A 17,631-nucleotide genomic window follows, 5' to 3' on the forward strand; every position below is an offset into this window, starting at 1 on the left:
ATCTGTTATATTCATGTCATGAGGTTTATAGATTCACGACGTGAGCACCAATCTTCCAGAAGATAAACAACGCGAAGAGGAGTCCTTGTCCAACACATATATCTACTATTCACGCCGTGAGACATATCCATTCACGACGTGAGTGCGGAAAAATCAGAAAATATATATACTCTTGCTCATTACGACTGGATGGACTTTTGGCTGATTGAGGAAGTTCCTAGAGACGAATTGCGGAAGGAGAAATGATCTGGAATTGGCTTTCAACACCAAAGGAGAAGTGAAGTTCAAAATTGGATTCTAGTTTTGGAAAAATCAGAAACTATAAATCATTTTATGCATGGTAAAACACTAAGTGTGGGGTCCCTAATTTAAGTGGTAATTAATTAAGATTTGTAGTCAATAAAAGTTGGATAAATTTGCCCAGACAGACTTCACGACGTGAGTCACTATGATTCACGACGTGAGTCCAAGAAGGCTTACGGATTACATCTGTTAGCCCAATACATGTCCCAGCCCAGTTGTTAATTAATTTAATGGCCCAACCGTGTAACCCAAGACGACTCACGACGTGAATATTAAGGATTTCACGACGTGAATTTTGAATGAACACGGGACCACAGTTAAGGGACAGGAGAAATTTGACTTATCCCACTTTCTTTATTCCTCACGAAGTGAAGCTGTCTTTGGTCCCCCCTCTACTTGATTTCAGTCGAATCTCGTTCCTTTTACTTGTGTGCTCACGTAATCTTCCAATTTAGGTAAACTAATCTTACTTACATTATTTATTTTTGACCTATTTGGTTGATTTAGGGGTTAGGGTTTGCATTTCATTTGAATATCAAAATCAATACCCTAAATATGTGAAATCTTTACTGCATGTGACTGGAATGTGTTTAGACTTGTTCTAGGAATAAACCCCAACCATTATTTTGGCCTCATTTGAACACTGCATTGACCGATTCTGACTTGAATGGACGAACTCACGATGTGAATCTTAAGGGATTTACGACGTGAATCCTGGGCACCATCAGACCAGTTTTCTATTTCATTCTAATCTATTGGATCTTACTTGTTTGGTTGTTTGTTGTTTCTTTTTGCAAAAATGGCTCCTAGACGCGAGATTCCAACACGGGTGGTTAGTTTACACCCGTTTTACGTTTTCCCAACAACTTTATCATGGGATGTTTTTACACGATGCAATAACCGGTTAGGATGGTTGTACAACCGGGAAATCACTCTTGCACCCACTGTTAGTTGGTCAAGATTGAGGCAGATTGGCATTGTTGATCGGTTGTCCCCGTTTCTTACGAAATTTTTTGTGGGAAATGGATTTTCTTTTACATGCAAAGGATGGCACAATTTGTTTGCTATTCAGGAAAGGACATATAAGGAGCTATGTGTGGAGTTCTTTTCGACTGTGGCATTCCATGAGAATGTCCAAGATCCTACCTACCAAAAAACCCTTGTTTTTCGTCTCGGCGGAGAATACCGGGAATGCAGTTTGGTTGAGTTCTCATGGAGAATGGGGTTATATGAAGCCCAAGAAGCCATGACTCCTGAGTTTGTGATGTTTTTGTGGGAGGCTGCCTGAGGTTACGAGAATGGGGCATCGGGGGTCGATTTTTGGAACAACATCGCATCCGGAGTTTTCAATTCCGGGGTGTCGCCGGAAAGCAGCATCAAATCACCCATTCACTGCCTTATCCACCGACTCATCACATTTTCTATCAACCACAGACGTCATGGAGACAAGGTTACCAAGATGAACTTGTTCTTTTTATGATCCATTTTACAGTCGGGAGTGGGTTGCAACATCCCGTACTTTCTGGCCCGCTACTTGGTGGATTATGCCGTGAATTCCAGCAACGGGAGCCCTATTGTGGAGGTCATTTTATTACCCGTTTGGCCCGGTCCTACGGTGTTATAGTTCCCGACATCACAAGATCTTTGACTTGTATGGAGGGGAATGAATTTACTTTGGGATATTTGGAGACGATGAGGATGGTAAGGAATTATGGATCACATTGGGGGATTGTGCATTCTGATGATGATGGTGATGAGCAGCCGAGTGACCAACCCAAGCAACAGCCGCAACCAAGACCTCGCCGGTGGAATGTGCGAGCACGTAGAGATACGGGACGAGTTCAAAGGTTTGAAGGAGGAATGCCGACCGACCCATTCCAAAGTCGGGTGGGTTCATATTTAGACAACCTTCGTGGGGGTGTTACATATAATACCCAACTTATCGAGGGTATTTATTCCCATTTGGGTGTGATACGACCACCCACCGTGCCGCCACATTGCCCGTCTATCCCGACATAGGAGGAACTATGCATGCCACGAGGGGAAGGAGCCGGTGGTAGCGGAGCGCAAGAGGATGAAGATGACGATTGATCGTTTTATTTTGTTTATTTTTAGTTTTTAGTTTAATTTAGTTTGATTTGTTTTTTTCTCTTGTTTTTGGAATTTGATTTGGCTTGTAAAACTCTTTAAATTATTTTTTTACTCTTCTATTTCCTTTGGTTACTATTTCAGATTTGCTAAAAGGAGTCACGGGAAAGGAAAGTCGAGATGAGAGCGTTTACGTCTAGCCCAACGTCGTTTAGAGTTTAGAGGCGAGAGTCGAGACCCAAGATTAGAAATAAGTGTGGGGTGAGTCACGAGAGAGGATAAAGTTAGAGAAGAGTCATAAAATCATGCATTAGAATGGTCTTAATCCATTAAGACATTTGGTTGAAGTCAAGAGTTGAAGGCAAAATCACTTTCTGTTTGACCGGTACTTACGTCGTGAATCTTTAATGTTCATGCTGTGAGTCAGATTCTCAATGGTTTCCAAATTTTACGTTTTAGCGACTTCACATCGTGGCTCTTAGGATTCACGTCGTGAATCTTGTTTTTTTTTTTTTACAAAAATGAAGACAATTGGTGGATTTTATCTCATGGGTCACCATTCTTCTTCTTGGGGTTATTATGAAGACAATTATGGCTCAGTTTCTCAACCATCCAATGTCGCATTTGCTTTCCCACATTGTTCTTTCCACTTTGGAAGTTTCCAACACATTTGTTGAAAATTGAAGGCTCGATTCTATATTTTGATGACACATCTACATATCTCGCAAGTTTCAAAATCCAAGTTCTTTATTCAAAGAAGAGGTCCATATTCAAGATGCACACTTCATCCACACAATTAGAGTTCGATCTTGCCACTTCTATCCCAGGGGAGTCTGTTCCTTTTTCTCCATTTTATTGCTTTTAATTTATGGCATGCATACAATGAGGGCATTATATGTTATAAGTGTGGGGTAGGGTGTCGAAAAAGTTAATTGCTAGAAAATTTGGTAAAATTTAAAAATTTAGAAATAAATTTAAATAGGTTTGAAATAATAATCTAATAATTAATCTAGTAATGATAATTTAAACTTAAGTTGCTAGTGTTGTGTGGGATAATTTGATGAGAGCTCAAATGTTTAGTTGAGCCAATATACGTTATAGTGCATTTGTGGCCCCCTATATTCTAGTGAAATCATGGGACAAAAACATACACTCGCTTAGTTTGAGGATCGCAATATGTTTAGCATCGTGTACTACAAATGTATCCAGGAAGACTAATACCTTAACCAATAAAGGTTGAAGTTGAGCGCCCATGCTTAAGCATGTAGGTTTTGAGTGAAAAAAGTGAGTACATGTAAAAAAAAGAGAGAGAAATTACCAAAAAGTGAAAGAGTGTAAGAATTTTTGGAGCAATAGAAGTATAAAGTATGAAGATCAAAGATCAAAAATTCTGAAGAAATTCAAAAGTTGAAGATACCAAAAATCACACAAAAAGGTGGTGAATTCAAAGAAATTGAAGATCGGTTATCAAAGAAGTAAAGAATTCAAGAGCTCCATATTGTGGTATTTAAAAGTTGTAATTTCTAGATTATGTATGCTTGGGTAGCTTTACAAAAATACCTTAAGGTTAGAAAGTTTTCTGAGGATGGATTCGGAGGGATGCATAAAATAAGCGTTGTTCAAAAGAAGTGGGCAAGTGTTTATGAGGATTGTGAGTATTTCGAATTAGGGGGGTCTTTAGGAAAATTTTAGACACAAATGCATGCGTTGAGGTCTTGGCATAATGGCTGAGTTTGAGTTGGATTGTTCTATGTGATGTTAGTGATAAAGGTTTGAGTTTTAAAATAATTAGATTTGCTTGAGGGCAAGCAAAGAATAACTGTGGGGTATTTTGATATTGCCATATTTATACATGTTTGAGGGCAATATTTATTTACATTTTTATTGATATTTTGGTTATTAGCATAGAATAATGGTACTTATAAGCTTAAATTATATTTTGCAGCCAAATAGAAGCATTTTTGGAGAAAAGGAGTTAAATTGACAAAACATGGAACTTTGGAGGCTTAGAGAATAAAAGATAAGGAAGCTTACGTAATCTGCTATACTCACGTCGTGAGGTTTATAGATTTACGGCGTGAGCACGAATCTTCCAGAAGATAAACAACGCGAAGATGAGTCTTTGTCTAACACGTATATCTACTATTCACGTCGTGAGACATATCCATTCACGACATGAGTGCGGAAAAATCAGAAACTATATATACTCTTGCTCATTACGACTGGAGGGACTTTTGGCTGATTGAGGAAGTTCCTGGAGACGAATTGGAGAAGGAGAAGTTGTTTGGAATTGGCTTTCAACACCAAAGGAGAAGAGAAGTTCATAATTGGATTCTAGTTTTGGTACCTTAATTATGTTTTTATGTATGAGTTATTTGAGTTTGTTTTCTAGTATGTCCAGCTAAATCTAGCTAATTCTGTTAGCTAGATGAAGCCGGAACTCATGGTTTCAATACTCTAGGTTTGATTTACTTGTTGGTTAAGACTTGTGTTTGATTGTTTGAACCTAGCATGTTTGATTTAATATTTGTTTGCTTTACATTCTTGTTCTGTGTAGTTAGTGAATATGAATCTGCATAAATTTGAATACCTAATAATTCAGTGAACACTAGGTTATTAGAGCTAAGATCAAACCAATCGTAGAAAAGTAATTAATTATTAAAATTAGGTTGTGCTAGAGAACTCATATTATGACCATAAGTGTGCTTGTCAAATCAATCTTACATAGCTCCAATTCCATTTAATAATTGATTATGTGTTAACTATTGTATGACTATACATAGATTTACATGAATTAATTAATGTTAGTAGATTTATAACTAAATTTCTAATACTATCTTAATTGGTAACCAAAAGTAATTGTCATAACTAATTTATAAACCATTGAGGGAAAGTGTATTCGAACTAACAGAAGTATTTTGTTTACTGATTGGATTTGTGTTAAAGAATTAAGTTCATCTAAACTTGCCAAATTAGATAAATCCCCTTTCTTTGTTAGTATTTAGGTTAATTTAGTAGTAGATAGATTAATTAGTCAAAACCGTTCCCTGTGATCGACACCTGACTTACCCGACTATTCTATAATTTGACTAGGTACACTGCCTAGGTGCAATTTAGTTAGTTAAGTTAGTTAGGTTATAAATATAAAATTAGGTGTAGCTATTTGCACGCACCAACTTTTTGGCGCCGTTGCCGGGGATTTAGATTATTTGATTGTTGATTTATTTGCTTTAGGTTGATAGATCCTTTTTGTGGGGTAAAACTTGAAAAAAGTTACTTTTTCAGCTTAGGTTTTTGCTTCTGTACTAGATTCATGACGTGAGCCTTTAGCTCACGACGTGAATTCAGTAGTTTTTACTTTGTTCTTCATTTTTTTTTTCTATTAGTTTTTCTGCGACGACACGAGGTGGTGACCTTTACCACGTCGTGGTGTCAAGTTAGTAAGTTGTTTTTATTTAGTTTTTGTTCAGTTTTACGTTTTTATTTTGTTTATTTTGCAGAGGTTCATGACCAGAGGATCCAACACACCTTTGGTGCCACTGCTTGAAGATCCAGAGTCGGGCCTTCACAAAAAGAAGGATAAGAACGTGAAAGAAGACCAAACACCAAAGAAGACACATTTACAAGAACTCAAATCGGTATTTTCAAAGAAGTCAGGGAAGAAAGCGGGAGAGTCGAGCACACCTTCAAAGGAAAAGAGCAAAGTAGAAAGCCTAGATCCAATACCTAACCCAAACGAATCTGAATACGAATTCGAGACCGAGTTTGGATTATATACAAGTGAACCCGAGAACGAGCCAGAAAACGAGAAGGCAAACACTGAAGAGATGTCCATGGGAGCTTACAAGAAGCGTATTAGAGACGATGTTGGTCCAGGGTTAATACAACCCGCAATTCCCGCTACTGCCATATTCGAGCTGAAAGGACACATTCTTACCGCGCTGAAAGATATTCCAATTTGTGGAATAGATCATGAGGATGCTTTTAAGCATCTAGATGAGGTCAATGACTGTCACACCCCCGGCCCAGGCGGAACATGCCGGGAGCGGGACTAAGTTCATGGATCACGGATAAACTGAATATATAACACAAGTACAACGATAAACAAAATAGCATTTGTATTCCATCATTAAGTTTGAATACAAGGTTCTTACAGATAATAATAGTACAGTAGTTGCCTTAAACAGATAAGCAAATAACAGAAGCAAGCTAGCTAGGTCGTCTGCAATCCACGACTAATCTTCTGCCTGAAAGACTGTCTGATGATCCCCTAAGAATACATGTAAGTTTGAGGGTCAACACAAAGGTTGGTGAGTGCCACAGGTTTTCTGCTTAACCACAGTATAATACTTTTAAAAAGTCTAAAAAGTATTTCCTTTGTGAGAAAACTGTGTTTGAAAGAATGTTTGATAAATATAGAAATATAAACCATCATTACTAGATAGCAAAAGTCTAGTCCAGTTTATAGTAAGGAATTTGTACAGATATACATATAAACTATGGTTTCTAGGTAATAAACATCTAGTTAAGTTTATAGTAACGGAATGGTACGGATAACATATGAACAAACATACGGATAAGGTTATCTGTCAAGGTTGTATTTAAAAACCACAGATACGGATAAATAGACATACGGATATACAGATAAAGTTATCTGCCAAGGTTGTACTTAACAACTGCAGATACGGATAAACAGATAGTTGACAAGTATATTTGATAAGCGTACACACTGAAGAGTACGATACTTATTTAAACAGTTGGTAATAAACGAGCCTAAGATACGAGCTCTATAACTCGTATAAATATATAAACTTATATATTTATGTGTATGTATGAGGTGTAATTAGACTACCAAGTTGATAACCGGCTATACAGTCATAGCACATTTTTTGTCGGAACGTATATGTTATTTTTATTAGTTGTATTATCTTAACAACATAACATATAAAGCTATTAAGGTTTAAAACGATTTTGTTTACTTAATATGTAAGCGTTTAAACAATTATTTCTAAAACTGGTAAAGTATTTACACAAAACAATGATATTTTTTATGTATTTTGTATGATAAATATTACTTAGTACACGTACTACCATATACAGACGAGTGCCAGACATGAAACACCGAGGTCATGACCATTTTGGCATTATAACACTTCTGAAATCCAACAACCCATGCGACCCTTCAAACCAGATTCCCCGTACCGTAAGTAGTAGCGTAATAAATAATGTTTTTGTGTGATTTATATTGCATAAAAACGGTGGTGTTGTTTGTTTAAACAAAGTATTTAGAAAATAGATATAAACTAGATATACAAGTACTACATGTATTCCCCCCCCCCCCTCGAAAATATGTAAAAGTGGGGCCGTAACACTCACCTTAACGTGTGGTTGATGCTTTGTTTCGAGTATTTGACGCGAGAAACCGAGAAGTGTCGCTTTGATAACGAACCGTCGAGATTTATTTAGTTTCCTATGAAATTTTAATATAAATTAATATGTGGAGGGTTGTTTGGTAATTTAACCAAAGCATAGGGTCCATTTACTATTTTAAATAAATCAAATGGGACTAAAAAGGTTAGTTTAATTTATAAGTTTCAATTTTGGATTTATTTTGCAAATAAATCCCAAGAGAGGGGTTAATTATGAATAAATAAAATGAAAGTTTTGTTCATGGACTTATTTTGCAAACAAAACACAAGAAGGGGGTGTCATTTAAATAAATAAAATGAAGATTTGTGTGCTTTGTATTTGTTTTGAAAAGGATTTTTAGCGGAGGGTATGTTTTGAACATTTTAAATGATAGTTTAGGTGTTTAGGACTAGATTTGAAAGCAGTTTTTGAGAGGGAGGGACCTAAGCTGGACAAATCCGAAGTTGAGGGACCGTATGTATTTATTTTAAAAGGAAGTTTGTACAGTAACTTATATATGAACCTTGCATTCACAGGGGGTATTAACCTCCTGTGTTCGTTCGTCTACGGGCATGCAAAAAGTGAAAAAAAAAATTATTTTTGATTATTCTGATCGATGAAACTCTATGGACCAAAAACGAAATGTGTAAAGGAGGTGTTGATGAAGGCTTAAAGTAGAAGGGGTTGGCTGGAGGTGGCGGCTGGTGGTGGTGGCCGGTGATTTAAAGCAGCGGCAACAGTGAAGGTGACGGGGTGGCAGGAGGCTACTCCGGTGGTCCTTCTGCCGTCTTTTTCTTGCTGATCTCGACTGGTTCCGATGAAGGGAGTGGGGAGGGACATTTGGGGATCGAAAACAGCAGAAATCAAGGCTTGGGGATGGTATTTTCCGGTGGTGGCAGTGAGTGGTAGGGTGGTGGCAGTGGGTGGCGATCTTGGGTCTTCTTCATTTCTTCTTGACAGAAACAGTGAGAGGGAGAGAAAAGAGATGTGAGGGACGTGTTGGGTGATCAAGAGGGAGGTATAAGGTGGTGGAAGTGGTGGATTAATGGTGGTGTAAGTGAGAGGTTGAGGATGGTTTAGAGAGATGTAGTGCTCTTTAGAGAATAGAGAAGAGAGCTGGAGATTGGTGTGTTGAAGGAGGAACCCAAGCCTTCTATTTATAGTAGGAGAGGGTCACACACACCCTTTGTGGCCATACTTCCAACCTAGCAATGTACTAGTTTGGTGAAACTTGTACAAAGGAGAGTAGAAGCAGAAGTAATCCCACGTGAGCAAGGTAAGAAAAGTCTGATTTTTTAAGTCTATCATATCATCCCATGTGGGCCCCACATGGGGTTAATCCTCCATTATATATCCAAAACACACAAAACCGGGTGTATCGGGATCCATGCATTGAGACTTTTCTTTGTAAATACCGGTAGAAAGAGTTTAATTCAGGGATTTCGGAACATCAAGCGGATTAATTTTTGGAGTTACGGATCTCCGGGAAATTGCGTTCGAAGTTTTACGTCTAAACGGCTCGCGGTGTCTGTTTTTGCGAATTTTGTGAATATTTTCGTTAAAAATATTTCGAGTGTGAAATTAAATAATAGATTATAGCTTGAGTCCAAAAATGCTCTCGGAAATCCCGTCAGCAAAGCGTAAGTGTCTAAACGGATCGATTCGGTTTTACACGATTAAATAAAAACAGTGTTTTACTGTCTGTTTTCTTAAAATTGTCGTATCTTTCGCATACGAACTCCGTTTTGGACGTTCTTTATATTTTCGAAAACAGGAGAACATGTACTATAAAATTTTAATGTTTGTTTTGCTCAAAACAGCTTAATATAAATTTTTAGTTTTTCTAATGCATTAATTAGTGTTGTCGTTTAAGCGGTTTGATTCGGTTTACAGTTTACACATTTGGAAGTGCAATATCATCTAGTATCGTATTATAGTTAGAATGAAATTACTTGTCCTTCTTAAGATACACTAAAACTCAGTAATTCGGATTAACACCAGATTCACGGATAGATTGACGATTATAATAATAGCCCTAAATTTCGGGTTGTCACAATGACATTGCAGATTATTTCAATTTCCCGAATGTTAATAGAGATACCGTCTTGCTAAGGATGCTTCCCATTACTTTTAAGGAGCTGCGAAAGAGTGGTTGAAAGCACTTCCACCTGGTACAATAACTACTTGGGCTCAGATCCGTGAACAATTTTTAGAACACTTTTGCCCACCATCCAAGATAGTTAAACTCAAAAAGGCGATAGCTAATTCTGAGCAAAATCCGGGTGAGTTACTTTACGAGGCATGGGAGCGCTACAAAGGGTTGTCAATGAATTGTCCTCAACGTGACCTTAACATTCAACAAGAAGTGTCTATATTTTATGACGGGGTCAATGTCATGACAAGGCAACTCCTTGATTCTCAAGGGCCACTTACGAAGAAGAATCCTAATCAGATCAAGATGTTGGTTGAAGAATTCGCAAAGCACTATCGTGAGTACCACAACCCAAGACAAGATGGAGTAAAAGGCAGTGGGGGTGCACATTCTGAACAAATGGCTGCTATTATGGCGATGTTGAATAATATGGACCGGAGATTGACCCAAATGGACCAATGAATTCATGCAATTATAGTTGGTTGTGACAGATGCAATGGTCCACACTTGACTAAGGACTGCCACTTGGATGAATATGGGAACAAGAAGGCTCAAGTTTGCTACTCGAGTGGGGATAAGTATGATGAAGACTGGAGAAAACCAAAGAAGTAGTAGTTGCCATATGATGAATACAAGAAGCAGAAGGAGGAGAAATTCAGGCAGACTGGCCGAGGTTTCTACCAAAAAGAGCAACCACCAGCCGAGAAGAAAGCTAACTTGGAAAGCATGTTAGCTCGTTTCATGGAAGCTTCAGAGAAAAGACATGATGATACTGATGCAACACTGGAAGATCAAAGAATAATGATGAAGGAACAGCAATCTATGATGAAAAATCATCAGGCGATGATGATTGACCAACAAACATCATTAAGAAATCTGCAAGCCTCCATCAACAATGTCGAAGCTCAACTTGGTCAACTAACTACTTTGGTGAATGAAAAACTATCTCCACAATTTCATGAAAAGAAGACTCGATCCCACGTTATGGTTATAGATACTGAAGAATAGTCAATCTCTGAGTTCTGAGAAGCACTAGAAGTGGAGCCGAAGCATTCCGATCTAAAGCCGAAGAAGCCAAAGATCGAAAACAAAAATGTTGCTGAAACACTATGTTGAGTCCATTTGTGTTGCGTCATGGGCCTTACGTTTTGCATCCGGATTGGGCCTGTCCATCCGTGATTATCTAGATTAGCTAGTAGGGTTATACTATATATATGCATGCATGTATGCATTATACGATGTTAATAATTACGTTCATAACTTTTGTAACCCTAAACGCCTCTACAGTAGCAGTTCTTAATCGAGCTCTTCTGAGGTGTTAAAGTTTTAATCATTTGACACATTCAAAGTCATTCTTGTATTCGTATTTACATTCTTAATTGTTTTATTACATAGAATCTAACGATCCTAATAGAACTTTGTTCTAACAATTGGTATCAGAGCAGGAGACTGTGTGATCAATACACATTCCTTCTGTATTCAGAATTCCTTAGGGTTTCCGCTTTTATCGTATAAATAGAAGCCGTCCTCTTTGTTTCGACGGTAACTTTGTTTCAGATAAAACCCTAATCTCAAGTTTACAGGTTTGATTCTAGCAGCTCACCATGTCTCACGAAGATTCGCAAACAAATCCCATCAACATCTCAAACAACATTGGATCTACAACCAGGATACCCATACTCTACACTCAAGACTATGAAGTATGGGCGCATCACTTCGAAGACTACGTGGTTGGATCTGAAGACAATGACTATCTCATCTGGGAAGCTATCACACTTGGGCTGTTTGTTCACTCAGGAACGAACACTACTATTAAGTCTCAAAAGGAATATAACAAGCTGGTGGCGGATGTAGAGAAGATGCCACAGGACGAAAAGACAAATTGCTATGTAATGTGAAGGCCATGAGAATGATCAGATTCACCTTGCAATCTGACACCTTTCAGTTAGTTGGTTCATGCACGACGGCCAAAGAAATCTGGGATAGGTTGAAAGAACTTTATTCAACTGATGAAGATCTGGAACACTCCATTCAAACCCTGCTGCTGTCAGAATTTGGAGTTTTCAAACAGAAACCAGAGGAGAAACTCATACAAACTTTCGATAGGTTCAATCATCTCCTAAGTAAGATGATCAAGCATGGAATAGAAAGAAAGTTGATCGAACAGAAGGTGATTTTCATGAACGGGCTGAGACCGGAATGGATGGCTGTGGTTTCTACTGTGAAAGCGCATGAACAGTTTAAGTCTTACTCGCTAGCGAAACTTGTGGGAATACTTAAGTCCCATGAAAGTGTAGTAACCAAAGAAGCGAAAGTAGTTTCTGGTGTGGGATCGCTGGCACTTGTCTCAAAAGGAAAAAGTGTTGCAGAAGAAGAAGAAGAGTCTGATATGTCTGAGTGTGATCTAACAAACGAGGAGTATGCTATGATGGTATCCAATCCGAAGAAGTTTGCACGGAGAAAATTTCCTGTCAACAAGAACCGAAACTGGCAGGGAAGTTACAGCTCTGAGAAAGTGAAGGATGAAGCGAAAATCTCCTCTCAAAAGGATGAAGAGAAGAAGGAGAGCAAGCTTGCAGGAAACTCTGGATACGACTGCAATTATTGTCACGGCAAGAACCATTTGCCAAAGATTGCATGTTAAGGAAAATGGCTGAGAAAAGAGATGGTGAAGACGATGAGGCGTACTATATGCGAAAGTTGGAAGAGATCAAGAAAAAGAAGGCGACTAACAGTTCTATGAATGCCTTGATTGTACAGGAGAATGCTGATGAAGATGAGTTCGGTGGCGTTGAAGTTTGGTCAACCGACTCTAAAGATGAAGAGGTGAGAAAGCCCACTCATGGAAAGGCTTATGTGGCAAAGAAAGTAGGTTCGGCTGGAAAGTGTTTAATTGTCACTGCTGGTTCATCAACCAAAAGTGCAAATGAAGAACCGAACCTGACCGAGAACAAGTGTTTTGCAGCAAAGCCTGTTAGTGAAAAGATCAACGACTGCGATCGGCTGATCAAAAAGGTACAATCCATCCTTGAATCACTTAAAGTTCCAATAACAGATTATGAAGAAGAATTAAATGAATTAAAATTTAAATTTACTAACTTAAGTGGTAGTCTCATGCAAACTCGCTTAGCGAATTCTAACCTAACTGACCAACTCAGCAGGGTATCTTCAAAAAGTGAGGAGAGAAGGATGTGGATTGAGCTGAAGGAGGTGGAGTTAGTTAGGGCTAGGGATGAAAGTATTTATTTGAAAAGAGACAATTTAAAGTTTTTAAAACAAAGAAATGTTTTTTGTTTAATTGTTAAGCGTTTATATACTAATATTGCTCAATTGCATTTAAGTTGTGAGATAGGAAAGAAAATTCATAAAATGATTTTGCCCTTCCTTGAATTTAAGGAAGATGAGATCATAGCAGAATGTGAATCAGAAGTGTCATCAGAAGAGACATCCATGTCTTACAAAATTGGACTAGACAAGATAGAAACCTTCATCGATTCTAAGGAACACAAATGTATGCTAAAAGATATTTTAGATGAAAATGATAGGTTGAAAATTAAGTCAGATACTATTCAATCATTTGACCTGTCTAATGCCAAATTAACTTCAGAAAATAAAATGAACTTAGAAAACACGTCCGAATTTGATGAGGAAAGTGAGATGAGTGAAATCTCAGTAGAAGACGTTGTTGATTGCTCTGAGTTTATGAAGAGCGAAACCGAGCATGAGAAACCCTTATTTCTGAAAACTCGGTTGAATTCGCTCGCCTGTCAAAAGACAAGAAACAAAAACTCAAAGAAAAAGCTTTGGTTTATCAAAAGGTTCAAACTGTGCCAAATCAGGTTTATGCAGTTACAGGAGTCACTCCAAAGCAAACGGCAAAGTTAAGAATCTTGGTCGACAAAGATAATGCTTAAGGGTGCGACGACTACTTCTGGTCAGCCCCTATTGACAACGCAGATGAAACCGTAGGTTTGTCTGAGCAGACTTCTTGGAGGGTTAAAGGAAGATATGTTGCTGAACCTATCAACAAACCCTCGAGCTTTGACAAACCAAGCACAAGTGGAACCAAAGAAATCCCTGAAGAACCAATGGTAGAACCGAAAGTTCCAACCAAGACTATGACAGAACCACATGTTCCAACAAAGACACCCGAAAGTCAAAAGGGGAAGCCAAATTCTAGCTTCAATATCCACAAATCACAGAAGGAGTTAGCTGAACAGAAACACTTAAGAAATCAGAGATATGCCAAGAATCTGAATGAGCGAAAAAGGCACTGGAATTCTCAAAATTCTAACTATGAGCCTCCCAAGAAAGAATCAACGGACAAAGGAAAGGAAAAACTAAAGGAAAATTTCAGTCCAAATTCCTACTATTCCAAAACCCAGAACCGAAAGTCTAGTTTCGGTTCCAACACCGTCACTAAGAATCCAAAGACCAGTTTCGGTCCTAAGACCAGTTTCGGTCCCAAGACCAGTTTCGGTCCTAAGACTAGGTTCGGTCCTAAGTTTGGTTTCGGTCCTTCTAATTCTCAAAGCAAAACAAATTTTGTGAAGGACATCAAAGGAAAGGGAAAGCTAACATCAGATTCTGAGTATTATAATAGGAAAAAGTCAGCTAACCCTAGGATTCATAAGAAAAATTCTAAACCATCAAACAACACACCTACTAATGCACCAAAAATTAAACAAGATAAAACTAAAATCAAGGTGTATACCATTAAAAGAAAAGATCAAACCACTCTAGTAAAACGAACATATATGCTTGATATTTCTTCTGTAATTCCTTTTTCTGTGAAAGACTCACCAGGACCCAAGAAACTTTGGGTTCCTAAATCTGCTTGAATTTGCAGGTAATAAGTGACGAGCAGTTCGATGATGAATGGTATATAGACAGTGGCTGCTCGCGTCACATGACAGGAAGGAAGGAAGAGCTGAGGGAGTTTCGGTCCCTGAAAGATGGTGGGTGTGTAAAGTATGGAAACAACTCCTATGGAACAATCAAGGGATACGGTATGATAACCAATGGAGACTTCACGATTCAAAAAGTGGCGTATGTGGAAGGATTGCAACATAACCTCATTAGTGTGTCACAACTAGTTGTGGGCACAGGTTTGAAGGTTTCATTTGATGATGAGGGCTCTGAGATTATTGAGAATCAATCTATGAAGGTTCTGCTGAAGTCTGAACGAAAGGGAGAGATGTATCCTTTACATCTCAACCCAATAAGAGGCAAACCAGCAATATGCCTGCTGTCAAAGGCAAACACCGATGAAAGCTGGTTATGGCATCGACGTCTGTCGCACCTGAATTTCAAAGACATTAATAAATTGGTGCTTGGTGATCACGTTCGAGGCCTCCCTCTTCTCAAGTTTGACAAGGAGCATCTGTGTGCAGCATGTGATATGGCCAAACAAAGCAAAAAGAGCCACCCTACACGCATAAATACAAAGATCGTTGAAGCACTTGAACTATTGCACATTGACTTGTGTGGACCTTCGGCTATCGAAAGCTTCGGTGGTAGTAAGTACATTCTTGTCATTGTAGATGATTTTTCACGCTTCACCTGGGTTTTCTTTTTTAAGCAGAAATCAGATGCAACTCCCAAGTTGAAGACATTTATCAAGCAAGTGGAGGTACAGCTAAGGAAGACGGTGAGAAACATCAGAAGTGACAACGGTCTGGAGTTCAAAAATAACGACTTTGAGGACTTTCTGGCTGACAAGGGGATAACTCACAATTTTTCGGCCCCTTATACACCATAACAGAATGGGATTGTTGAAAGACGAAACCATTCTTTATGTGAAGCGGCCAGAACCATGCTCAGTTTCGCTTCACTTCCATTATACTTCTGGGCTGATGCAACTGCAACTGCTTGCTACACTCAGAATCGGTCCTTGCTCAACAAGATATTCTCAATTACTCCATATGAGATCTTAAATAATCGGAAACCGAATGTCAAATTTTTCCATATATTCGGTTCAAGGTGCTTTATTTTCAATTCTAAAGAGAACCGCAATAAGTTTGACATCAAAGCCGATGAGGGAATCTTTCTGGGTTATTCGCTATCATCAAAAGCATTCAGAGTGTTGAATAAACGCTCTAAACGAATTAAAGAAACCTATTATGTCACCTTTGACGATAATTACATGAAGAAAGTTCAAAGAAGTGAAAGTGACTTAGGTGAAATATTTCCAGAATCAGGACAAGTCTCGGTTCCAATATCCAACTTGTTTGAAGAGTACATTCGGTTGTTTGATGAACTGGAGAAAGCGACACACTCAGAGGCGAAACCAGCAGATAACCAAATTGATAATCTCAAAAAGATCATAGATGAAGCTACCAAAAATATGGAAACCGAACCTCCTAAAGCTGCGGCAGCTCAACCCTCAACTGACTCTCCAAGCAATGGCTCACAATTCAAGGGGGAGAGTTCAACAGCACCAAAAACAACCGCAGTATCTTTCGAGGGGGAGAATCCAAATCCTTCCCCGACTCATAAAGATCCAACCGAAGGGGATAATTCAGCTCCAAAACCACCCAATAGTAGTCCAATTGAGGGGGAGAATCCAACTCCCACAGAGGATGCAAACTCTGATGCTGCCACCGGTTACACTTCGCCAGTCGAGGGGGAGAAACAGAAAGCAACTGACGAAGGCGAGGATGATCAATTAGAATTTGAAGAAGAAGTAAATGCTGAATTGGATCCAGCATACGATCCAAACTATCCTCCGTTAGTGAAATGGACCAATGATCATCCCAAAGCACAGATTATTGGTGAATCTTCTGAGAAAGTTCTTACTCGTTCTCAACTGAAAGCGAAACAAACAGCATTATTCTCTAAAGTTGAATTTTGTATGTTTAACTAGTTTATCTCCAAGATAGAATCGAAAACAGTTAATGCTGCTCTTGATCATTCTGATTGGGTGCAAGCAATGTAGGATGAGCTCCATGAGTTTGAACGCAACCAGGTTTGGAGGTTGATTCCTACACCAAAAGATGCTTCTGTGGTCGGCTTGAAATGGGTATTTAGAAATAAATTGGACAAAGAAGGAAACGTCATTCGCAACAAGGCTCGGTTGGTGGTGAAAGGATATTGCCAAGAGGAAGGAATAGATTATGAGGAAACCTTCGCTCCGGTAGATAGGTTGGAATCAGTTAGAATTTTCTTGGCATATGCTGCTCATAAAAACTTTGAAGTTTTCCAGATGGATGTCAAATGCGCTTTCTTGAATGGAGAATTAGAAGAAACAATGTATGTTGAGCAATCGCCCGGGTTTGTGAACGAGAAATACCCTGATCATTGCTATGTGCTAGATAAAGCTGTCTATGGGTTAAAGCAAGCACCGAGGGCCTGGTATGAAACTTTAACTCGCTTTTTGAAAATGTCGAAATTTAAGCAAGGTTCGGTTGACCCAACCTTCTTTCGAAAGAAAGAAGGCGAACATCTAATGATTGTTCAGATTTATGTTGATGATATCATCTTCGGCTCTACGAATCCTAGCTTAACAGCTGAATTCAGGAAGTTGATGGAGACTAAATTTGAAATGAGCGCAATGGGTCTAATTAATTTTTTCCTTGGTTTGAATATTAGACAGGGACCAGAAGGTATCTTTATCAACCAGGAGGCCTATACAAAGAACTTACTGACGAAATTCGGAATGCAGGGTGATTCAAAAGTGA

At 38.6% G+C, this 17,631-nt stretch overlaps 1 non-coding gene across 1 annotated transcript; it reads right to left on the reverse strand.

Moving 5' to 3' along the window:
- Window positions 1-10,042: 10,042 nt before the first annotated feature.
- LOC145110137 (small nucleolar RNA R71) lies at window positions 10,043-10,149 on the reverse strand. Its single transcript, XR_013709517.1, has one exon. It is a non-coding gene; the product is annotated as a small nucleolar RNA R71 (small nucleolar RNA).
- Between the last annotated feature and the right edge of the window lie 7,482 nt (window positions 10,150-17,631).

This window comes from Lactuca virosa, chromosome 4 (assembly GCF_052849685.1).
Source record: "Lactuca virosa cultivar CGN04683 chromosome 4, Lactuca_virosa_CGN04683_v6, whole genome shotgun sequence".
Taxonomy (NCBI): domain Eukaryota; kingdom Viridiplantae; phylum Streptophyta; class Magnoliopsida; order Asterales; family Asteraceae; genus Lactuca; species Lactuca virosa.